This window comes from Delphinus delphis, chromosome 17 (assembly GCF_949987515.2).
Source record: "Delphinus delphis chromosome 17, mDelDel1.2, whole genome shotgun sequence".
NCBI classification, from domain to species: Eukaryota; Metazoa; Chordata; class Mammalia; order Artiodactyla; family Delphinidae; genus Delphinus; species Delphinus delphis.
In genome coordinates, this window is record NC_082699.1 from 75,917,516 (window position 1) to 75,942,513 (window position 24,998).

The window sequence follows — 24,998 nt, forward strand, 5'->3', positions numbered from 1 at the left end:
GCAGAGCAGATGCGAGAGACACCTCTTCAGTGGCTCCCATTGTCCAAACAGTTCAATCTGGAACTTCAAACCAGAAAGCAAGAGTAAAAAATGTTTAGGTTCTGCTGCTTCTTTCCCCCCAGATGACCGATACCAATACTTTGCATATCTTATGTGCCTCTAAGTGCTTACAACTCAAGTTACCCTCCCTCTGCTGAGAGCCCCCTCCAGCCCCAGAGGGCTCTGTGAGCGCAGATTACAAAGCACAGGTGTGCTTATCTGACAGGGACCCTCTACCCCAGAGTCCAAGCCGGGGAGCTCTCATGGGCATTGACTTGTAGACTGAATCTCACTCCCACTCTGGGAACATGGTCATGGCTCTGCCAGTACACAGGAGCTCCCCCAGAGAATCAGGTTTGCACTAAGCACTCAAAACCCTGGGGGACCCCTTCCAGCCCTCCAGGCCTGAGGACGGCTGGGTGAGGTCTGGGCTATTTGAAAACGAAGATTCTAAGAAGCTATCACGGCATTTCTTCGAACCCAGGCCACATGGATATGGGAGAACCTTCCAAAACATTAGAGTTCATGGAAGTTGAAAAAGCCAGGTCAGATGATGAGCAACTCAAGGTCAGAACCTTGGAGTTTATACAGTTTAGAACAGGATCTCCTTCAGCAAAGCAAAAATAGGTGTCCTAGACTTGCCCCACTGCTTTCTGGCTATGCGGCCTCGGGCAGGACAGTAAACAGGAGCTTAAGTGAAGCAAGAGTCAAGTCCAGCTTATTTACGTGATCAACGTCAGGCTCAGATGAGATGAGAACTAAAGAGGTGTGTGTCTAACTGTGAAATTCTCACAACCCAAGCAGAGTTGCTGGTGAGATAAGGAGGATGATGACTCTTTACACTAGACGACTGTCTGGCTATTTCCAGGAACAGTAAGGACAGAAAGTCACCTTGAGGCCAAGGTTTATTATTGTTTCTAACTGTTCCAAAGAGTAGGCAGAAGAAAAAAGCCACCTGAAGTAGACGTTCACTGTTTTTCCAGAGAAGGGGCAGAATGACCTTCAGTATCACATAAGCTTTGTCGGATTGGTAAGGCCGCTGCACACTCACTGCCAGGGCAGAGAGCTGTGGCGTGACCTTCTGTGATTCCATCAAGGCGGCTACCTTTCCTGGAGACCCTATCACAGGAGTACAAGTGGAACGGTCTGCTTCGAGAGAGGAGGAAATTCTGGGAGCAAAGAGACCAGGATCTTGATGACCTTTTCTGGAGTTTGGAAGTTGGGGAGGTCTGTTACACTGGGACAGACTTTTCCTGATGTAGGAGGTATTAACATACTGTGTGGATCAGGCATGGAAAGCTTGTTCCTGGAAGTAGAAGGACTTTGAAGAAAGCTGGGGCCTGAAATGATGACTCTGGACGTTGCCCACGGGCAACGGGTTTGTAAGCAGAAGGCTGATTTTGTTACATGGTGACCTGAACAGCTCTGTGGACTCATCTATCCTGGCACAAAGGCTGTGCTTTGTAGAGTAATGGCATTGGGGTTCCGAGGCCTGTGCCCACGAGGTCCGTAGGGATGCTTGTGGAAGCAAGGTCACCATTGAGAGGACGAGCCTTCTCGGAACTCTAGAGAGTCACCTTCAACGGAGCAGCGGCATGGCCACGAGAAGCCCAGAGCAAGGGACCAAGCAACCCAGTCTTCTCCTAGCCTGGCATTCAGAAAAGGACCCTGGTCCACTGTGGAATCTCAGAGCTTCTTGGACAATACGAGACGGGGGAGGCACGCTGGCACGTCTGCCAACAGGGCATTTAGAGACACAAGCCCGTCTGTGGAATAGCCAAAGAGTTGTGAACATACTGGTACCTTCAGTACTTGAAGCGTATCAGACGGACGATACATCAAAAAAGGGCTGCATTTTAGTTGTCATTTTTATTTTGCCATTTGAAAGAAAGCAAATGTTTTTCTTACTTTCTACTTGACCCTCTGTACATGGAATATTAAATATTTCGTTTCAGTGTCCATAGAGGTGAGTGTAAGCCTTAACCATATCTCCAGATTAATATGTTTCTATGGGTTTTGCTATAAAACATATTAATTCATTAAATTCTTATGAATCACCTGCTATGCATCAAGTCATAGGTTAAAACAAAACAAAACAGATTCAGTCATCAACAATCACAGGGTTCCTTCACAGAGAACAGACCTGTGGTTGCTAAGGGGGAGGGGGAGTGGGGAAGGGATGGAGTGGGGGTTTGCGACTGGCAGACGCAAACTACTGTATATAGAATGGATAACCAGCAAGATGGATAAACAACAAGATGGATAAACAACAAGGTCCTACTGTATGGCACAGGGAACTATACTCAATATCCTGTGATAAACCGTAATGGAAAAGAATACGAAAAAGAATGTATGTGTGTATGTATATATAGATAGACACACACACACACATAAACTGAATCACTTTGCTGTACAGCAGAAATTAACACAACGTTGTAAATCAACTCTACTTCAATAAAACAAAGTAAACGAAAATGAAACAAAACAAAACAAAAACAATCATAGGGTTCCTTGCGGGGTGTTCCTGTCTGGAACATCTATCCATGGAGTAGGGATGAGAAGTCCCTTAATTGTTCACCTCCACAGACTTCTCCTTGTCTGAACGAATTTCTCAGCTTTCCAGATACACTGCATTATTTAAAACATCTTATATAGGCTACTTTAGCAGTTTTAATGGAGGGAGCAAATTCTGTACAACAAACTGGGTTTGGGCACAGATGTTGTTACTTATAACTCTATGGTTTGAAAAAGTCACTTCTGCGCTTCCCTGGTGGCGCAGTGGTTGAGAGTCCGCCTGCCGACTGCAGGGGACATGGGTTTGTGCCCTGGTCCGGGAGGATGCCGCGGAGCGGCTGGGCCCGTGAGCCATGGCCGCTGAGCCTGCGCGTCCGGAGCCTCTGCTCCAGCAACAGGAGAGGCCACAGCGGTGAGAGGCCTGCGTACCGCAAAAAAAAAAAAAAAAAGAAAAAGAAAAAGTCACTTCTCTGTAAAGATACAACAGACTCGAAACCGTCTGGTTCATTTCACGTTGCTCTACAAAAGTTAGCCCGTGACTGGTTCGTCTGAGTTCCAGGCACTTTATGTTCCTCATCTCACTTGACCTTGGGTATGACAGTCTTCACTTCCCTCATGAGGGAACGCAGGATCATTGGGTTAAGTTACATCCTCAGCAGCAAATGTATCAACGGTAGATGGTGACTCCAAACCATGTGCTTCTTTTCATTCTTTCATCTCTGAGTTTGTTTACTCATTTATTATTTAACTAAACGACCCCGTAGACAATGTTAGACATAATACCAGTCACTGGTGACGGTACAGCAACAAGAAGGGCTAGCCTGCAGTGTTTAACGCAAGACTTCCCAACTTCTTTCTCTCCTCACCGCACTCACGATACTCCATCACTTCTGTTTCACAGAAAAAGAACTGAAGTCCTAGCATGACGGAACAGCAGGCCTTGTGTATTATACTCACTCAAATACGCACTGAATCAATCAATTAATTAGTTATGAATGAAGGCAGGGATACAAAGGGATGATTTTTGGAAGGTTCCCTATGTTGGGGGGAAGCTCCAGTTCCCAGGACGTCTGACTCCTATCTTGGTCTGCAAGAAAACTCGAGTTACAAAGCGGAGACCGTGGCCTGGCAGAAAATCATGCTTGCAGAAGGAGGGCAACTAAACCAAAGAACACAGGAAAGAAAAAAGTACCCTTTAAATTCCTGAAAATGAACAAGGGCTGCTGATGTAATTTAGCCGTGAGCATCCTCCCATCAACACTGAGTGGCCTTAATTACTTAATTATAAACCCTTTTCACCTACCTATGAGAATGAGCCCAGTCAGGCTAGCACTTGATAACACTTTATTAGCCAATAATGTGCACTGCTATGTAATTTCAAAAGTAAAAGGCCAGAGGGCCGCCTCTAACACACTCCAGTCGCCCAAGACTTCCCCTGCTGGGCTTCCTTCCGGTCGGTCCTAACCCCTGTGCAGTCTCAGGTATTTCCATTTGTATTCTAATTATAGAGTCCAGTCCATGGCCTTGCCCCTCACGCTTTTGTAACGACAAGAAATGGATTGGAGTTCAAAGACATGGATTTCCTCAGGGCTCTGCCATTTGTACACCGCGCACCTGTGAACAAGGAACTTACCTGGTCTGAACCTGGGTTTCCGCCCCTGTGACCTGGGGATGGGAGTTCAAGGGTTGGGAGGGTTGAATGAGATGACCTAGGAGTGTACCGGGCACAGAGTCTAACGTTTAACAGGTGGTCTCGGAGCAATGGTGGTCTCGGAGAAATGGCAGTGAATATACTGCTGGATGGAGAGAAGCGTGCAGCTGATGTGACGATGAAACGTTATCCACGGTGGAATTCTAGCAGCTGCTAGCAGAACTCTCGAGGGAAGCGGAAAGGGAATCCTCAATTGTTTCTTGATCCTGGGAAGGCAGCAGGCTTGGCACAGGGCAGTGGGCACTGCCTGGAAAGACAGTGTTTCAGGAATCTCCCTGTTTATAGCTGGGAGTCTTTCAGTGAGATGTTAACTCTCCCAGCCTTAGTTCGTTCACAGACGAAAATGGCAATAATGATTTGACTCACCAGGGTGGCAAGAAGAAGATTCCTTATTTTTTTGTTTGTTTGTTTTTCTTTTTTACACTGTATATCTTAATTTTATTTTTTTTAACATCTTTATTGGAGTATAATTGCTTTACAGTGGTGTGTTAGTTTCTGCTCTATAACAAAGTGAATCAGCTATACATATACATACATCCTCATATCTCTTCCCTCTTGCGTCTCCCTCCCTCCCACCCTCCCTATCCCACCCCTCTAGGTGGTCACAAAGCACCGAGCTGATCTCCCTGTGCTATGCGGCTGCTTCCCACTAGCTAGCTATTTTACATTTGGTAGTGTATATATGTCCATGCCACTCTCTCACTTCGTCCCAGCTTCCCCTTCCCGCTCCCCACCTGCCTGCTGATGGCAAGTAGCTATGTTCATGGTTTCCCTCTCCTCCCTGCTCCCCCTGGGATGGCTCCTCCTGCTCTTCCCACCTCTGTGTTGGAGACCTCCATCTACGTCTTGCTGTTTCCAAGGCTTTATACGCCGCTCACAAGCTGAGAACCCTCAAATGCCTGACTCCAGCTGCACCTTTGTCCTGAGTGGACCTGATCCCTCGCCCACTCGACATTACTCCTTGGATGTCAAATCCACACCATAAACTTACATACCCAATACAGAACCTCCGGTTGTGTCCCTCCCCCAATTTCTCTCTTTTTTTTTTTAATCAAGTACTTCTTGTTATTTGATTATTGGTAAATAATGGAAGAAAAAATGGTCCTCATTTTTATATCATTTTTTTTTTACATTATCATTCTTACAGCACTCTTTCTTTTTTGGCTAATTTTGTTGTTCAGTCTCCTGTTGCTTTTAGGTATTATAAATTTTTTTTTAAACATCCTTATTGGGGTATAATTGCTCTACAATGGTGTGTTAGTTTCTGCTTTACAACATAGTTTCTGCTTTATAACAAAGTGAATAAAAAACATGGAACGCTTCCCGAATTTGCGTGTCATCCTGGCACAAGGGCCATGCTAATGTCACTCCAATTTTAGCATATGTGCTGCGGAAGCGAGCACCCTCCCCCAGTCTCTCAACCACACAGAGTAAAATACTTCCTGGTCATCTCTGATTGCTCTTTCTCCCTTACCCTCTCACCCAATCCATAAATCCTGTGGTTTAACATTCAAAATGCAGTTCTGATGAATCCCTTCTGGGTCACTTCATAATCTTCTCTCAATAGAGAATATGGACAACTTTATTTCTCCTTCTACTATGACTACTCTTTAGTCTATTCATATAAAATATCAAGCAGACTTCATCACCGCCCTCCCCCCACTGCATTTAGAATAAAATCTACATTACCTACTATGGTTGAACTGGCCCTAAATGACCAGTTTGGAAGCTGTAGTCCAGGTGACGGTTTAGCACAGAGCCAGGTCTTTTCCTGAAGTCTAGGTCAGGCAAATATTTATCAAATGCATGACTGACCAAGGCTCCAAGGGGTCCGATCACTGAGAATCTGGCAACAATGTCTAATAAACATTTGTGGAAGTGAACTGAATCTGGGCTCAGGCAGCCTGCCGCTCAGGGCTCTGTTTGCTGCTATGTCCTCAAGATGACCCAGAATCCACACCTATCCTGTTCCCTTACACACAGCCAGTGCTAAGTATGCCTGAAATATACAGCCTGGGGTTTTCTGAGAGGGGCATAACCAAGGCTCCACCTTCTAATTCTGAAACCCATTCTGTTCAAAAGTCATCAGACCCAGCAAATGGGAGGCAAAGAGCCCTGTTTATGTGATTCAGACTTTCCCGAGCCATCTGCCTCGGCCATGTGCTTCCCAAGGAGAACTAAGTATAGCACAATTGCAGCTAATCAAATCTTTGTAAGAGCTGCAGCATCCCCGCCCAGTCGTGGGCCTGGCATGTTCCAAGGAGCACAGAGCCCTCCTCCAGCCCAAGGTGACCTTGGCCTTAATGGCAGACCACAGAATGTAGGGGGCAGTTGTGACTTGCTAGGAAAATATCAGGGAGTGCCGAGAGTAGGTAAGAACAGGTGGTCACTCTGTCTTTCTCTTCCACGGAGACGGAAGTCCCCTCCAGTAGATCAGTCCCATGGCTATGGCCAAGACTGACCAGTCCAGAGAGAGAGCTGCGCCCCAGGCCCCAACTCTCTCCAAGAGCTGAACCCACCACTGTCCCCTCCCCAAGCCGTGAATGAGTGGAGCTCCCCCCAGTCAAGGCCATTCTCACCTGGACTCTCCTCCAATGCCTCACCTTCCTCTATTACACCCCTGTCTGTTAGGACACATACCCCAAATGGTTAGCACAGGTACCCACCAATCAGAATGCGTGCCGGGCACAGTGACGGGCAGTGTCCTGGAGGCCATCTGCTGTGCCGGCACAAATCCTTTATTTATGGACTACAGGGAATGCGAGGGTTTGGGCAAGGGACCAGGCTAACTGGCCAGTGGCATCTGAGGGCAGTGGCTACCCTGACAACTGCCCCTACCAGATGCATGGGCTGAACATCGCCCCTCGTTCAAATGAACATGGTTTCTCCAAAGCACGTGCAGGGCAGCCCAGCCTCTCTGCTGAGATCTGTCCCTGCAGCTAGAGGGGTTATTTTTTTTGCCCCTCAGAAGTCCCATGCTTTCATCTCACTCCTTCTCCCTCTAAACTCAGTGTCAGCCCAGAGGAACCTGAGCGCCTGTCCTCCAGGACATGGGTGGCCTTGCAGCCGCTACTTCCCCCTTCCCTGCATCAGCATCTCGTCCTTCTGCTGTGCATCTGTGCGTGGACCTGGCAACTACCCCAGGGCAGCTCTCCTCTCTCCAACACAAACCGTCTCCATCGCTAGATACCCCCAGGCTCTCAGAGCTGGTCTGCATGCCTTAGAGCCCTGGACTCTGATGGGTCATCCTGACTCAGACCTGGCAGTGGCTGAACCTAGTAACTGACCTTCAACTTCCCACACAGCAAATGCAGGACACAAGGGTGTCTACCCCATGCCCTGACCCAACTGAGCTACTCCTTGATCTGAACTTCTTAGCTCCAGCCTACAACTGGACCAGTCTCAGCACAGCTGGAGTGTCTGGCAACCACCCACTCACGTGGTGCTGACACTGCAGGGAGTAGGACCCTGAGGAATTGAGCTAGGATCTGCTCCCTCCCCATCCTCCTGGCCAACTTCACTCTCCCCTTCAGCAGCTTTCTCTGACAGTCGCAGCCTAGAGGGAATGTGGATCCCACACGTTCACTCAGCATTCGGAAGATGCTCCATTTCTGACTGTACCCCCTCAACACACGTACACCCCATTCATCAAAAATATTGAGAATTCCAGAGTCCGCGATGGATCTGGGGACATGAGACAGTCGCTGTTCTTGAAGAAGGCCGTTATCATTCTTTTCCCATGAATAAATGTCATGATTTCCCCCAACAGTTTCACCTTTCGAATCGTGCACTTATAACCCATCACAGGTGATCAATGGGTGTTTGGTCAATTACAGAGATACGGCAAGATGGCGTGAGGAATGTCAGAGAACTTTCTAGACCACAGGGACTGGGGGGGGAGGGGCACTGCTAAGAGGTCTGGGTTAGTGTCTCGATTTTTCCCTATTACAAGGACGTGATGTTCCTTTCATCACTTTGCTTTCTGTAAAATGCAGCTATAATCTCTAATTATGGTATTGTCATGAGTACTAAACTAGATCACAGGAAGCAATGTCTATGGTTCGCTAAAATGAACACTACTTTTCAATGTTCTAATTACTTTCTTAATTATTTGGGGGGGAGGGAGTTACTGGCCAATAGTGACTTCTACCATGTCAAATACAAGTTCATTTCTGATCAGAAATAAAAGCTAATAAAACTAATACAAATTATGTTATTGATAATTTTCAGAGGTCCTAGCATAGTGCTTGCTCAAAGTCAGTAATCTATGAATATTCTTTGAATATTCTTTTTCCTATGAGCTTTTTCCCACTAAGCTTTCTTCTTCTCATTCATCATAGACCCTGCTTGTTTTGCCCCTTCTTCAGACACCCTCTCAATGGCCCAGGCAGATCATTGCTCCCTCTTCTGACCCCAGAGCAGTCTGCAGCAGCTGACTTAGAGCACCTGTCGTGTGCAATTGCAGTTCTGTATGACTCTCCTCTGAGCCTGCAGAACACATCACTCACCACTGCATTCTTAGCTTCTAGCAAGGAGCCTGGCGTCAAAGAACACAATTAATATTTTTTTTAATGAATTGATAGCCTCATCCTCATCTCAAAAACCTGTGTCTCCTTGCAAATGTCACCCCTTCATGGAGATTTTCCCATTCATTGTAGTTACAAGTAGCCCAGGCTCTGAATCAGCTCTGCATTCAAGTTCAGACTCTCCATTCACGTGTAATTTGTTTCTACATTTTTCCATTTAGTCTTCTTAAAAAAAATGATTGACGTATAGTAGATAGTATATACTCCATTACAGGTTATTACAAGATAATGGGTATAATTCCTTTGTTTTATACAGCATAGTTTTGTTACTTATCTATTTATATAAAATAGCTTGTTAATCCCATACCCCTATCTTGCCCCTTCCCCTTCCCTCTCGCCTCTGGTAACTACCAGTTTATTTTCTATACCTGTGAATCTGTTTCTGTTTTGCTGTATACATTTGTTTGTATTATTTTTTTTTAGAGTCCACATATAAGTGATATAGTACAGTATTTGCCTCTAATTTCACTAAGCATAGTATTTTCTAGGTTCATGGACATTGCTGCAAATGGCAGAATTTCATTTTTTATGGCAGAATAATATTCCATTTTATATATATATATATATATATATATATATATATATATATGTATCTCACATTTTCTTCATCCATTCGTCTGTCCATGGACACTTGGGTTGTTGCCATATCTTGGCTATTGTAAATAGTGTTGCTATGAACATTAGGGTGCGTGCATCTTTTCAAATTAGTGTTTTTGATTTTTCCACTTGCAAATTACTTATACTTTTTGAGCCTAATGTCCTTCATGTGTAAACTAACCATAAAAACCTCTTCTTCTAAAGCGCTATCGTGAAAGTTAGATAAGACAGTGATTGGTGTCATTATTTTTATTAACAGTGCGCTTTATCCATGTTCACACCTTTGTTGTGTGTATTCCACCTTCTACTTTATTCAGCTCGGAATCACCTTATCCTCACCCACATGCCCACCCCCTCCCCCATCGTTCTACAAGCTACTTGAAAGCACAGACAATAGGATGGTCATTGGAGTGTCTTTCCTGTGACCTAGGTGAGTGCTTTGAATAAACCAGGTGCTCAATGAGACTCTGGCAAAGTAATAGGTAGAGCATTAGCCTGGTTATCTCCAAAGGTAGACTGAGTCCTCACTGAGGAAGACAAATTGTCCTTTTTCATCTGAGCCACTATTCTAAGTCTGAGAATCCACACATCCATGTGGGGACTACTAGCTAAAAGGAAATCACATAGTTCTGTAAACCCATTTCACAGATAGGAACTGGGAGGCTCAAGAAGATGGAGACTCCAGCCTAAGGGCAGAACAAGCAGTGGAACCCAGAATCCAGCCTCCAAGCCCAGGGCTCTTCCTCCTGCCCCTCAACAGCCTCCCTTGGTGCTCACTGGGGCACGGAAGGACTGTTTGCAAGGCTGTTTCAATGCCTTTGTGTCGGAGCAAATTCTATAAACAGCATCTGAAAGTTGCAGCAGCACCTGCCTGGGTGTCAACCAAGGCTTGGCCAGTGGCCTCCAAGATCAATGCACACCTGGGCCTGTGTCCTCAGAATCAATTATTGCAGATTTAGATTCAATTACCAGATGGCCTCTGCTCTCAGGCTAATTCTTCTGCACGTCTCCACTTTGGCGCAGAGGTGATCGTGCAAAACTGCTGATGTGCACCACAGCCGCCATCACCCACCTGGCATGAGCTGGGGGCAGGAGATGGGGGCAGCTCTCCTTTCCGACATCCCGGCAGAGTCGGCCTCCCCCACTGCATGCTGGGCTGCCACGGTATCACATGCCTCGTGATCACACCTCATCTCCTCATTTTTTTTTTTTTTTTTTGTGGTACGCGGGCCTCTCACTGCTGTGGCCTCTCCCGTTGCTGAGCACAGGCTCCGGACGCACAGGCTCAGCAGCCATGGCTCACGGGCCCAGCCGCTCCACGGCATGTGGGACCTTCCCGGACCAGTGCACAAACCCGCGTCTCCTGCATCAGCAGGCGGACTCTCAACCACTGCGCCACCAGGGAAGCCCCTCCTCATTATTTAATGTCTGTTTGAGTTTCCTGGGGTTCAGTCATGTAGTTCATCTCAGCAGCCATATGACTGGGGCTGAGAAAAAGTAAACTTTTAATGACTGTAATGATTTTCCCTTCTTTATTTTACGTAGTTAACTTCTCCTAAACTAGATCCTTCCCAACGGCTTTTTTTTTTAACATATTTATTGGAGTATAATTGCTTTACAATGGTGTGTTAGTTTCTGCTTTATAACAAAGTGAATCAGCTATACATATACACATATCCCCATATCCCCTCCCTCTTGCGTCTCCCTCCCACCCTCCCTATCCCACCCCTCTAGGTGGTCACAAAGCACCGAGCTGATCTCCCTGTGCTATACGGCTACTTCCCACTACCTATCTATTTTACATTTGGTAGTGTATAGATGTCCATGCCACTCCCTCACTTCATCCCAGCTTCCACTTCTGCTTCCCCTCCCCGCTCCCCATGTCCTCAAGTCCATTCTCTACATCTGCATCTTTATTCCTGTCCTGCCCCTAGGTTCTTCAGAACCTTTTTTTTTTAGATTCCATATATATCCAATGGCTTTTAAGTGAAGTCAATTTTCTCTCCTTAGAACTAAAATACATACAAAAGCCAAAACTCTCAGCCCTCCCGGCTATCACTCTCTCTCTCTCCCTCCTTGCCCGAGCAGTGACGCTTACCCAAAGAATGCCTCTACTGGCTGTCTCCATTTCTTCATCATTTTACTCACACTTCAGTGCCCCCCAAATCTAGTTTCTGGACGCTTATCACCACCCAAAGAGCTCCTATCAAGGTGATGAATGCGCTAGCTGTCACTAAGATGTCCAGGAAAGTTTTAATGCACGTTGTACCTGAATTCTCAGAAACTTTCTGCAATGTCGGTCAATGCTTCCTCCTTGAACTATCCCCTTCCCGTGGCCTCTGTGAAATCAAGTTCCACTAGTTTCCTCTTGACTCTAGGGTAGCTTTCGTCTGCGTCCTTATCAAAGTCACCTCCCTGTTGCCCTCAGTGTCACTCCCCACCTCCCTTACAGCGGTTTGTTTTACTTAAGTTACTGCTGGAGTCATACTGACTGTATTCTCTTCCAACCAGAATGTAAGCCCTATGAGAGCACTAAATTGGTCTGTTTTATGCATTCTCCAAGTCTTGTACATAAAACGGAATGCAGTACATAGCCAGTCAATGAATCCATGCGTCTAACCCAGACTTCTCCTCTACGTTCAAGACCTTGAAGTCCAGTCGCCTACTTGAAATCTTCTGTTTGGATTTTCAAAGGCAGCACACACTTAGCATGTTTCAAACCACCACTAGAGGGGGAAAAAAAAGCTAAGGTGCTGGTTTCTCTTCCAACATTCCTTATCTGACTAAATGGCTCTATGAGCCACCTTGTCGTGTAAACCAGAAATCTGAGAGTCTCCGTCTCCCTCCGCCTTCTGAGTGTGATCCCTCATCTCTCCATCTCAACCACCAACCAACCTGCCCGTGCTCACATGGCTTCTCACCTGGACGGCTCAATGGCCTTCGTTCTGCTCAACCTTGCTTCTGGTCTGTCTCTCTACAATATTTCCAAGGAAGCACAGTTTCAGTACACAAATAGAATCAAGTTGCTACCCTGCTCAAAATCTTTCAGTATCTTTCCATTCCTTTTAGGATACAGGAGACACTTTTTTGCCCTAATACAGTCCTCAAAGCCAATTTGCCCCTGTTTATCCTCATCTCGTTCCAGGCTCCCTTGTTCACTCTTCTGCAGCCACAGTGGCCTGTTGTCCCCCTTTTGTCACTGCATCACCTTTGCCCATGCCGCTCCTTCTGCCTGGAGTGGCCCTTCCTTTCCCTGTGGATCACGCCAACTTCTGCTCACCCATCTCTTTCCCCAGAGAATGTTCTCTCATCGCCCTAAACCTTGTCAAATCCATGATTACAAGCCCTCAGAACACAAGGCATCTCTCTGAGTACTCTGATATTAGTTGGTGTAAAAATGACCTTGACTGTTTGAATAATCTCCTACGTTAGACCAAGTCTTCTGTGAAAGACAGGCTCCTTTGGCTCAAACAGAACTATCTGCTTGATAGATATTTGTTGAATGTGAAATTTTAAAATATATTTTTAGGTTTGAAAAAATGGATAAAGACTCTAACCTACTGACTTTTTAATATCTTTAAAAAAATCGTTTCCTTCTCATTTGATCATTACAAAAAATCATCAAACGAGTTATCCACTTGAAACAAAACTAGCACTGTAACTGTGGCAATGATTCAAAAACACCCAACTCCTTGACTCCACTGACTTATAAACTCCCTCAGATGGTTTCCTCCTTTGAAGATGGAAACTGAGATACTTTCCTCCAAGGACTGCTAGGAGAATTGATACAATAGTATTTACAAAATACATAGCACAGTGCCTGGCGTATCAGTTGCAATATCAATAGAAACGTATTAGTGCCATTGCTACCGGTCCATGAAAATATGGGTCATCCACGGGTACATATTTCAGAAGGCTGAGGCAAAGTGCACTGACTTCAATGAAGATAAACAAGAACGTTCATTTTCAGGAGTCATGACTTTTATCGCGCTTTAAACTTTAACAATATTGACCCAAACTGCTCTAAACCAAGGCAATCAATACTGGAGAGCGTGTGCTCAGCTGAAGCTTTCAAACAGAATTTAGATGAAAGGGAAAGCATCTTTCAGTGAGGTCTGGAAGTGATGTGAAATTCTTGTCATCCACCTACTCATTCTTTCATCCATCCATCAGTCCATGGACTCCGCACCTCAGCACTGAGTGACAAAGCTGCGATAGCAGGGGTGTGAGTCATGGCAGTAAGCAAGTTTCTGTCCTCCTAGGACTTACACTGTGGTAAGGGGGGGAAAGAAATGCTCGAGCAATCATTCAGTTATAGTGTCACACATGCTACAGAAAGAGAAACGGAAGGGATATGGCACACTCAATTTGGGGTGCGGGAAGCGCATGACCTAAAGGTGAGAAGAGGCATCTTATGGGCTATGAAAACTGAAGTTTGACAGTGGCCACAACAGACCCTACAAACCAATGTGAAGGGCTAGACTCAAAAGCAAGGCTCACAAAGGGAGTGGATGAGAACCACGACTCTAAATTCCTCAGTTAGATTAGAGGAGTGACATGGCATCAGGTAGAGAGGGAAGAAAGAAGTTTAGAGAGAACAAACACACAGATGTTTGGAGAAAGCCGTTGCTATGAAGTCAGTCTCTATTTACACCACCTGCAATGGAGGAGAGAAAAGAGGTGTCACCTCCTCTCTTCCAAGCACGGAGGGCCTACCCAAACAGCTTAATACAGATCCCTCCAGTTCGGGGACCGGAGGACCAGTGCATGTTTGACTCCTCAGAAAGTTAAGGCCACTCCATGCAGCAGGAGAGAGGTTAATGCATTGGGATAAGCTTAGACATTCAGAATTCGTTGAGGCAAAGGAGACGTTATTTATGGACCAGACACGAGATCTGTAGGGAGAGCTGACCTGGTGCCGTTTTAAGGCCAGCTCAGGGGAACCACGTGAGTGACAAGAAGATCCCGGCAGGGGAAGTCTATGTGAGTGAAAGACATCCAATCACAAGATGGAGATCCAGGGCAGGCTGAGCCAGCAGGGAGGCGTGTGGAGTTGCTGATACGGGACCCCTGAGGTTACACCCCATTAGCAGCATGGAACACCAGCTCACATGAAAATGATGGTGAAGCCAAACAGACCCAGATACAAATCCCAACCCCACCATGTTCCTCCCTAAGCCTCAGTTTCCCCAGCTATAACTGGGAATACTGTTGACTATAACCATAGATTGTTGGGAAGAATACATCCCCATTTGTAGGACTGACAGGAAAGCTCAACTTCAGCTGAGAAGCAAAAGCGTTGAAACATCAGACTCCAAAGGTTAGCATGACTTTGTCTAAAACAAAGATAAAGGACAAGCTACAGACTAGGAGAAGATATTTTCTACACGATACATCAAGGCATCGTGAGCGAAGCTGTGTTTGGCAGGAGGTAGGAGACAAAATGACATCAATAAGGAGCAAATTATCCAAAAACAGCAGCAAAGGTTGTAAATGGGAAACTCAGAAAAGGGAAAATAAGAATAGCTCATAAACACATGAAAGGAAAGTGATTAGGGAAAGGCAGACAAAACAAGATACTAGATTTGTGCAGGGAAATATCCTCATGAGCTGCTGGTGGAAGTTTGAACTGGAACTTTGAAACGCCTTCTGGCACTTTTCTTTCATTTAAGTCTGCACGCCCGATGGATGCTTCAGCAACAGGGCTTTCTGTCGTCTAGCGCAGGTCCTCACACATTCGCACAAGGAGGCGTGCACAGCGATGTTGTCTGAGTTGTCATTGTGTACAAATGCCCCCCGAACAGTGGCGTGCCAGCACAAGTCTAAAAACTGTCTTCCAAACGGAACTGATTTGCTGATTTCCTGGTGCAAACAGTCCTCCACCCCCTCCATGGCCAGTTTCAAGCTACCCACATGAAGTCACCAAACCGGAGAAGAGATGCACACAATCAACTCTCAGGCGCAGGTGTGAGATGACCACAGCGCACCTCGGTCTCCATCTGCATATGTGAACAGACTTTGTCAAAGCACGAAAAAAACAAAATCTACCCATTATCTCTTGGTGAGTAGAACATGAAATGAAATGCAGAGAACGTAGACACGCAAGTTAGCCGTGGTTTCTTTGGGGATGGGTGGGGTCTCGCATTTGGATAGTGGGCAAAAATATTTGTAGCCCGATTTGTAATGTGCTCAAGGAGAATTTAGTCATAGATCACTTATGTGATCCAATTCATAAAATACTGAAATTGTTAAAATGACAGAATGGTGTTACTTATGCAGCAAATTAATGAGATGGCCAATTAATGTTGATTCCTTTATTATTCTCTCTTCTACCATTAGCTCCCGTGAACCCTGTGGGAAACAAATTAAGTTTGTTCATTCATCCATTAAATGCACTGTTACTGGGTGCCCACTTGTGCCAAGTGCTGCAGGGGAATATGGACGCGACCAAGACTTACATCAAATTCCCCAACCTGGGGGGGGTCATAATCTTATTGGTGGAGAAACCTGTGTCTGGCAGGTCCTTACGGAATGAAATCAGTGATTCTTAAAGTAAGAATGAGACATCAGACTGTCTACTCTAGTCTTCAAAGACATTTACTTTAAATTAAGAGGAATTAAGGAAATTCTTATTAAACATCTGTATTCATGAGACAGCTGTTCCAAGGGCCAGAAAGTTCAAACTGTCTTCAACAAGAAAGAAAACTTCTCAATCCAGTAGTAGCGCTAGCTTCAAGTATGGCTTGATTCCTTGGCCAAGGGATGAAACTCAAAACCCTGAATGCCTCTCTGCTTTCTCTTTCTCCACATCCCTTTGACTGTTCAGTGGACATCCCAAGGCTCTTCATACAATGGGACCACGGGCACATCAGTCTCAGAATTGTCATCCTAGCACCCCAATAACCAGGAGGCTAGAGAGAGAAGACAGGTCCCTCCTTGGAGGTCCTTGTCCAGGACCCAGGCATATATTGATTGCTTGAGCCCATCAAAGCCAGGCCTAGAGCTGGGCATCAATAGGCCACACCGCTGAGAAGATGGAAGAGGGACACTTCCCAAGGAAACTTAGGTCACTGTCGATAGAAAAAGGGAGTATAGAATCCAAAAAGTCAACTGCTTCAAGACTCCCACTTACCATGCTAGAAGCTTCATGCTGTTTGAGCCATTTGGTTGAACAACAAAAAACAGGCCTCTTCTTCCCCAGGGGAAATTAAAACTCAGGAATTTTAAATGAATTTCTGACTCTTCAAACTGCAAATGGAGGGCCTTTTTCATAATGGAGCAAAAACAATCATGTATCGTGAAAATGTTCATTAGATTTCAAGTTCTTGAATTAAAATAGCAGCTTTTCCATTGACTAGCGACCTCGGTCAATTCATTTAATGACTCTGGGTCTGTAAGGTTTCCACTTAATCTTTCTTTTTTTTTTTTAATTTATTTTTTGCATGTTGCCTAGTGGTACATTCTTTTTTTTTTTAACATCTTTATTGGAGTATAATTGCTTTACAATGTTGCGTTAGTTTCTGCTGTATAACAAAGTGAATCAGCTATATGTACACATATATCCCCATATCCCCTCCCTCTTGCATCTCCCTCCCACCCTCCCTATCCCACCCCTCTAGAGTGAAGTAAGTCGGAAAGAGAAAAACAAATACTGTTATGCTAACACGTATATATGGAATCTAAAAAAAAAAAATGGTTATGAAGAACCTAGAGGCAAGACAGGAATAAAGATGCAGACGTAGAGAATGGACTTGAGGACACAGGGAGGGGGAAGGGTAAGCTGAGATGAAGTGAGAGAGTGGCATAGACATATATACACTAAATAGCTAGCTAGTGGGAAGCAGCCACACAGCACAGGGAGATCAGCTCGGTGCTCTGTGTCACTTAACCTTTAAAGTTCCTTTTGGCCCTAAAACTCTGATGTATTTTGCACTTAAGTCTATTTTCTCTGGTTCCTATTTCAATGCCTTCAAGGCAATGATCTTTGGAGTCTTTTCTCAATGAAAGTGAACTAACCAGAAAGATTTAGATCACAATAGTTCCTCACAACTCCTGATGCAACTCTAAAATCCCAGGACGGCTGGTTCATCCCTTTGGTTAGAAGCCCTTTGCCCAGACTCCTCAAATGCACAAGCCCAAGTAAGACTGACACCCAAAAACAGTAAAGGCTCCCAGGGGATGGGTTTCTCAGACTGTGCTCCAAGGTAAGAAAAGTCTAGTCTAGTAGGAAGGGCACTGGTCTAGGAACCTGGCATGCAGGTTCCCACGCTGGCTTTGACACTGAACCTTCAGGGCTACAATTTTATAGAGGCAATGTCTCCTTATCTATAGCACATGAGTGCTGTCCCTGATGGATACCCGGCATTGGGTACTGGGCCACACGCTGAGAATAGAAAGGAGTCCTAACAGCACGATCCCCACCTTCACTGAGTTCTAGGCTGCAGGGACCAAGAGAGGAGTCAAGTGGTTTTCACAGGAATACATGCACACCATGATGACTGCCACAACGCAAAGGCACCAGCACTCAGCCAGTTCAGGGGAGGCTTCCTGGGGGAAACGGACTTCAAGAAAAGTCCTTGGAAACAACCTAAGTGCCCGTCATCGGATGAATGGATAAAGAAGATGTGGCACATATATGCAATGGAATATTACTCAGCCATAAAAAGAAACGAAATGGAGCTATTTGTAATGAGGTGGATAGACCTAGAGTCTGTCATACAGAGTGAAGTAAGTCAGAAAGAAAAAGACAAATACCGTATGCTAACACATATATATGGAATTTAAGGAAAAAAAAATGTCATGAAGAGCCTAGGGGTAAGGCAGGAATAAAGACGCAGACCTCCTAGAGAACGGACTTGAGTATATGGGGAGGGGGAGGGGTGAGCTGTGACGGGGCGGGAGAGAGTCATGGACATATACACACTAACAAACGTAAGGTAGATAGCTAGTGGGAAGCAGCCACATGGCACAGGGATATTGGCTTGGTGCTTTGTGACAGCCTGGAGGGGTGGGATAGGGAGGGTGGGAGGGAGGGAGACGCAAGAGGGAAGAGATATGGGAACATATGTATATGTATAACTGATTCACTTTGTTATAAAGTAGAAACTAACACACCATTGTAAAGCAATTATACCCCAATAAAGATGTGGAAAAAAAAAAAAGAAAAGTCCTAAAGGAGAAGTAGGAGCAAGGAAGCAAAGGGGAGGACAGACAAAGGGAGACGCATAAAGTGTCCTACCTCTGGGTGCCTGCACACTAGTGGGAACGCTGGTGCACATGCAACATGAATCCACGGTAACAAGCAGTAAGAATTACAAAGAACATTCAGATAAAATATGGGAAGATTCTGAGAAGCAAGGTCACTCTTACGTGGAAGATAAAAAGCTTGTGTAAATAGGAAAAGGAATGTGATGATCTGGTAATATAGTAGGACATAAGCAAGGAAAAACAGAGGGGGTGGGCTAAGCACGTCTGGTAGGTATCACAGAACAGGCAAGGGCAACTACTTCCTGAGGGAAACGGGAAATAGCCCAGGCTGAGCCAGGGCGTGTGTCAGGGGAAAACTTGAAAGGTTTTATTTCAAAGACCTTGAAGATAAAGCTTAGAAATGTCCAGCTACTGGATGCTTCCTACTCTGTATCAAAAAACCTGTCTCTAATTATCATACTAAGCGAGGTTAGAAAGCGAAAGGCAAACACCATATGATACCACTTATATGTGGAATCTAAAATGTGACACAGATGAACTTACCTACTCAACAGAAACAGACTCACAGACATAGAGGACAGACTTGTGGTTGTCAAGGGGGTGGGGGAGGGATGGAGTGGGAGTCTGCGGTTAGCAAATGCAAACTAGTATATACAGAATGGATAAACAACAAGGTCCTACTGTATGGTACAGGGAACTATATTCAGAATCCTGTGATAAACCACAATGGAAAAGAATATGAAAAAGAATATGTATGTGTATACGTATATATATACTGAATCACCATGCTGTACAGCAGAAATGAACATAACATTGTAAATCAACTATACTTCAATTAAGAAAAAAAAAATACTCTCTCTAAACATTTGGTACTGTGGACTGAGACTCCCTCTTTCAAATACAGTCCCATCCTTGTTTCTTCTCTCAGTTCTCTGGCTTCCCTCCTCAGGCACCTTCAGGAGCTTCTGTTCATCTGCTCAGCCCAGGTGTTCATGGGGCCCCAGCCATCCTTGGCTGCCTTCTCTTCAAAACCCACAGAACCTCCACGTGTAAACGTATCCCCAGAGCTGACATGAATCTCTGGGTCATTGCTGGTGACTCTGCATGAATGAACCTCAGCTTAAATCTTCCCTGGAAGCAGCCCTGAGTTTCCTGTGTGGAAGAAATGGAGGCACTGGGCACTTGTTTCAGTTTCAAAGACGTGGAACCAGGGGTTGAACCCAGATAGACGGTAGATGCCGTTTTTGTGCTGTTCGATGGGTCTTCCATGTGTAAACACTCATTGAAACAATGGCATGAACATGTGGTTCACTGCCTCTTCTAAAAAAGGTTGAAAATATTTAAATAGTAAAATTGGGATGACGTGCAGTATCCTAAAAGCACATCCACGGGACACCGGCGGGGCAGCCCCTGAAGGTCTGATTTTGCTACTACGGTGTCCACGGGAGGGATGAGGGCTGCAGTGTGAAGCGAGTGAGGCTGGGGAGGAGGCCGAGCCCAGGAGAGAAGACTGAGCCTGAGCAGAGTGATGGCAGTGGGCTTGGAGAGGACCCGGAAGACCCGAGAAGGAGGAGAAAGTCCCGACTGATAGGACTTGAAATCTGACGCAGTGTGGAGGGGGTGCTGGTGGAGGGGCTCAAGGAGTAATTCTGGCCCAGCTTGCAGGACCCGGTGGGGAGCAGGGCCATGTGTCAACACTGCTGATTTATTCCTCCAGCTGGCGCTCAGCACAGGTCCTGTCCTTAGCACTGCGGGGGGAGTAGGGACCTGCCAGACCCTGGAGCCCGACTCACTGGGCTTGAATCCTCACTCCGAGACTCACTACCTGGGAGGCCTTGAGCCAGTCCATGAGCTCTGCATGCCTGAATTTCCTCTTCTGTACAATGGGACCTATTCCTGTAACTTATCACTTAGGGAAGGTGTGATGATAAAGTAAATCCAAACACATAAATACGTAACATATTTGAAATATTCTATTTCGTGGCACATAGAAAACAGTGACGGTTTACTGAAAGTAGCGTTATTATCAAATTTTAGAGGAGACACAGACAACAAATCCATATGGAATAAAACTAGCTGAAGTGGTGCGAAGAAAAATAAAGCAGAATCAGAAATTGAGTTATAACAAGAAATTTATTTTTTTTAAATAACTGGGCAAGAAGCCTCTCTGAGGAGGTGACATGTGAGCAGAGACCTGACCTGGATTCACTGAGAAAGCAAGCTAGGTGAAGATTGCAGAGGAACGACCAACTTCACAGTGGAAGGACCCCCTAAGTTCAGAAGCTCTGAGTTGGGAATGAGCTTGGTGATTCAAGGAAGAGTAAGAGTGATGGGGAAGAAGGGAGAAGATGAGTTTAAGGGGAAAGTCAAGGATCAGACCATACAGGGGCCAATCAGGACCTGCTAAGGACTCTGTACTTTGTTCGAAGGTCTCCATGAAGCAATATGATGCAGTAGTTAAGAGCCAGACCGCCTGAATGGGACCTTACCCCAGCCTCTTCCCAGATGTGCACATCAGCACCTTTATCTGTAAAGTGGGGATAATAATAGCACCTACCCTATGGAGTTGTGAGAAGTGAGAAAATTTAATATATGCAAAGAATATAGAACGGTGCCTGGTGTATATTAAGCATTCTGTGTCATCACCATCATCATTAGAAGACTTTCAGTAGCGGTCCAACATAATCCAAATCATCTGTAAAAGGTACTACCCTGGCTTTTGTGTGAAGGTGATGCAGGTCAGCCTTTGGCAGTGGTGAACTAAAATGAGTTGAGTCCTGAGAGTGATGGAGAATGATCATTGCATTGGATATGGACTGAAAACCTCTCAGGCTGATGTGCAGCAACATGGATGGACCTAGAGACGATCATGCTAAGTGGAGTAAGTCAGACAGAGAAAGACAAATACCATATGATATCGCTTATATGTGGAATCTAAAATACGACACGAGTGAACTTATCTACGAAATAGATTCACAGACATGGAGAACAGACTAGTGGTTGCCAAGGGGGAGGTGAGGTGGGGAAGGGATGGACTTGGAGTGTGGGATTAGCAGATGCAAACTATTATATACAGGATGGATAAACAACAAGGTCCTACTGCACAGCACAGGGAACTATAGTCAATATCCCGGCATAAACCATAATGGAAAAGAATCTGAAAAAGAATGTATATATATGTATAACTGAATCACTTTGCAGAACAGCAGGAATTAACAACAGTGTAAATCAACTACACTGCAGTAAAATAAATTTTTTTAAAAAATTCTCAGGCTGGATGGCTCTGTGCATCTATATTACCTAAGGTTTCCCTGAGAATATGTGCGTGCTGGGTCATGCCAAGTAAAGTCTTTAAAAAAATCACTGTCTTGGGCTTCCCTGGTGGCGCAGTGGTTGAGAGTCCGCCTGCCAATGCAGGGGACACGGGTTCGTGCCCCGGTCCGGGAAGATCCCACATGCCGTGGAGCGGCTGGGCCCGTGAGCCATGGCCGCTGAGCCTGCGCGTCCGGAGCCTGTGCTCCGCAACGGGAGAGGCCACAACAGTGAGAGGCCCGCGTACCGCAAAAAAAAAAAAAAAAAATCACTGTCTACTTAAAGTGGATGTATTATTACAAAAAAAAAATTAATGGAATAAAAAGAAACAAAACTCTCATGCTTTTCTTTCAAGAACATTCTGAGTAAAAGCCATGCTCTTCAGAGAGTATGTGTTCCTCATAGCCTCTCCTTGGGATCTTCAGAATTAGCTACCAAGACAAAGTGGGAAATCCTGTTTCTGAAACTGTCCAAATACGCTACGGATATGTAAAGGTAAGATAGGAATTTTCTGTTAATTTTCCAGCATGAGCAGTTTTCACATAAATCCATCCTCTTATCTTGGGCTGTCCTTAGAAAGAAAGGGTTATTTGATAGATGCATGGAAAGCCAATCTGTGAGAAAGCCTGCTCCAGTAACGACACTCTCCAGGACAACCCTACTCTGCTTTAAAATGGCTCGTGTTCAAATCACTGGGCAGCTGTCGGGGAATTTTGCTCTGAGTGAAGCCTCAAGTAATATTTTCCTCATTTTTTACTGGGCGCACGTAAATAGCACCATGAATCGAAGACACTCTATAAAAAGGCAAGAGCGAGACCTGATAGCGGTTTTGAAATGGCTCTGGCGCCCAGTGTGGGGAGTACAGAATCTCCGTTAGCAGGACTTTTACCCTGAAATATGTTCCTCCTCCCTCCCAGAACCTCCCCAGAACCAGAGGTTCTGATACACCTGCCTCTTCCTCTGTGTGCTCCCTTGAATTAAAAAAAAATCCACATGTAAATGGGGACGCAGACTCCCTCATTTTCCATGTGGGAATACTGGACAAGATAGACTTTATCATTCCTCACAGTGAAAAAAGAGCTTATGCCCAAGACAGGGTAAATACCCAGCAATCAGCTTCAGCCAGCTCAGAGGAAAATATTTCTTTTCATTTCATGACTGCACTGTTTTCCAGAGGCACTGGATAAAAACGCACCTGTCAGCAGATCAGGAATAAAGACCCTCTGCCACATAGGACCGTCCTCAGGGACCTGTCTTTTACATGACGGTGTTAAGACTTCAGAATCTCTTCCTGTAAGTCACTGAGGGGAGAAGACCAAATCATCCAATTATCCATCGTTAACACCAGCTTATTAGCTGCAATTACAGAATTCCAAGGTTCTGCTCTTGTGCGTCCCCATGTGAATCTCCTCTTTGGTATTTTATCCAGGTATATCTCGTCTCGCTCTTAGAGTCTGACTTAGGAGGCATGGGAGGAGGGATCAAGAAACTGGCTGCTTGCTAGTCCCTAGGGTGTCCTGGGAGGGGAGGTCCTTGCACCACATTGGGAGAAACTCTGCTGTGGTTTGAGGGGGTCCTGAACATCTCCCTGCCACATCCTGGACACCTTCCGTGTCGTTACTCCAAATTCCACACAGCATGGGCCATTCTTAGATTCTCTGTGACCACTTGGCCAGATCAGGAAGAAGTTAGCCTGCCTATTTGGGATACTTTGCTTTTTTCTAAATAAGCATCAGCTTTTTTTCTTAACAACTGTTTGACTGTTGAGAAGTCGAAGCAGCATCCTTTCCCACTGAAATGCTTCCCCCCAAAACAACCTGTTCGCTGAGCCTTCAGAAGCTTGCTCTTCTTTTAATGGTATGGGATTGAGTCTCCCTCCTCCTTTCATTCTGGCCCGAGCTCTGCCCTCTGGTCTCGTATTCACTAAGGCAGTAAACAAGCCTGTGAAGCCAGCTGTGCCCCAGGCGCTCTGGCGGCACCAGGGAGACAGAACTGAAGAAATCAACACGACCAGCACTTTGGTGTGTAAATGGAAGCATCAACTTCCACACTGAGGATTAATTTATATCCCTAAGTATATAATAATGATAACGATAATAATAATAACTATGATAATGTCTCTTCATTTTAAAAAAAACTAGAATGACGCTGCCTATATGTACACTCTCATACAATGCTCTTTTCATTGGCCACTGTCTCGTACCATGCGAAAACCTCTGCTTGAAACCTCCAGCGATGGGAAGTTCACTGCTTCTGAAGACAACATCTGTAGCTGGGCATCTGGGGGCTCAAGAGCTCCAGAAACAGTGCCTGACACACGGGAGGCACCCGAGAAACATATTCCTGAATGAGCAAAACCCATCAGGACTAACATTTCAGTTCATGTAAATTTCACCCAAGTCTGCTGACTCTGGCTTTTGTAATAAAACTTAAAAATAGCCGGGATTTATTGAGGGTTTAGGATGTCAGGCTCCCCTCTGCGTGCTTATGTGCATTAATATTTTAAATTCTTACAACCCTATTATTATTATTATTATTACTATTATTGTTGTTATTGTTATCACTATTCCCATGTTACAGAGAAGGAAAATGAGGCACAGCGAGGTTAGAAACAAGCCCAAGGTCACCCAGAATGACTGGGACTCAGCCACCTGGTTCTGGAGCCTGTGTGTAGTGCTCTAGAGATAAAGATTGTTCTCTCCCATCCGCAAGGGAAGCGGCTCTGATGTGCGTGTATCTTCTCTGGCCTATGCTTCAGGGAGCCTGTGCTCTCCCTCGCCTTTTTCTCTAGGTGTGTTTCCCTGAAATGCGGTTCCCCAGGTGCAGCTTTGCCGTGCAGGTGCGCGCTGGTGGTGCTGCTGTCTGAGTGGAGAGCAGGCAGGGGGCCCAGGAGCCTTGCTCAGCGTGGAGGGAAGCACCAGGGCAGGTGTGCCGATGGCAGGGCAGCTGAGGCTGTGAAGACCCGATGGCGGGACTCTGCTCACTTTCCGAGCACAGAGAGATTTGCACTGACGACCTGGACCTACAGTCGG

General features: G+C 45.5%; 1 protein-coding gene and 1 pseudogene across 1 annotated transcript in view; both read right to left on the reverse strand.

Moving 5' to 3' along the window:
- The window catches only part of FAM135B (family with sequence similarity 135 member B), a 160,881-nt gene that overhangs the window by 91,921 nt on the left and 43,962 nt on the right, over positions 1 to 24,998 (reverse strand). The gene's annotated exons all lie outside the window — the stretch shown is intronic.
- LOC132413434 (U6 spliceosomal RNA) lies at positions 5,570 to 5,667 on the reverse strand (annotated as a pseudogene).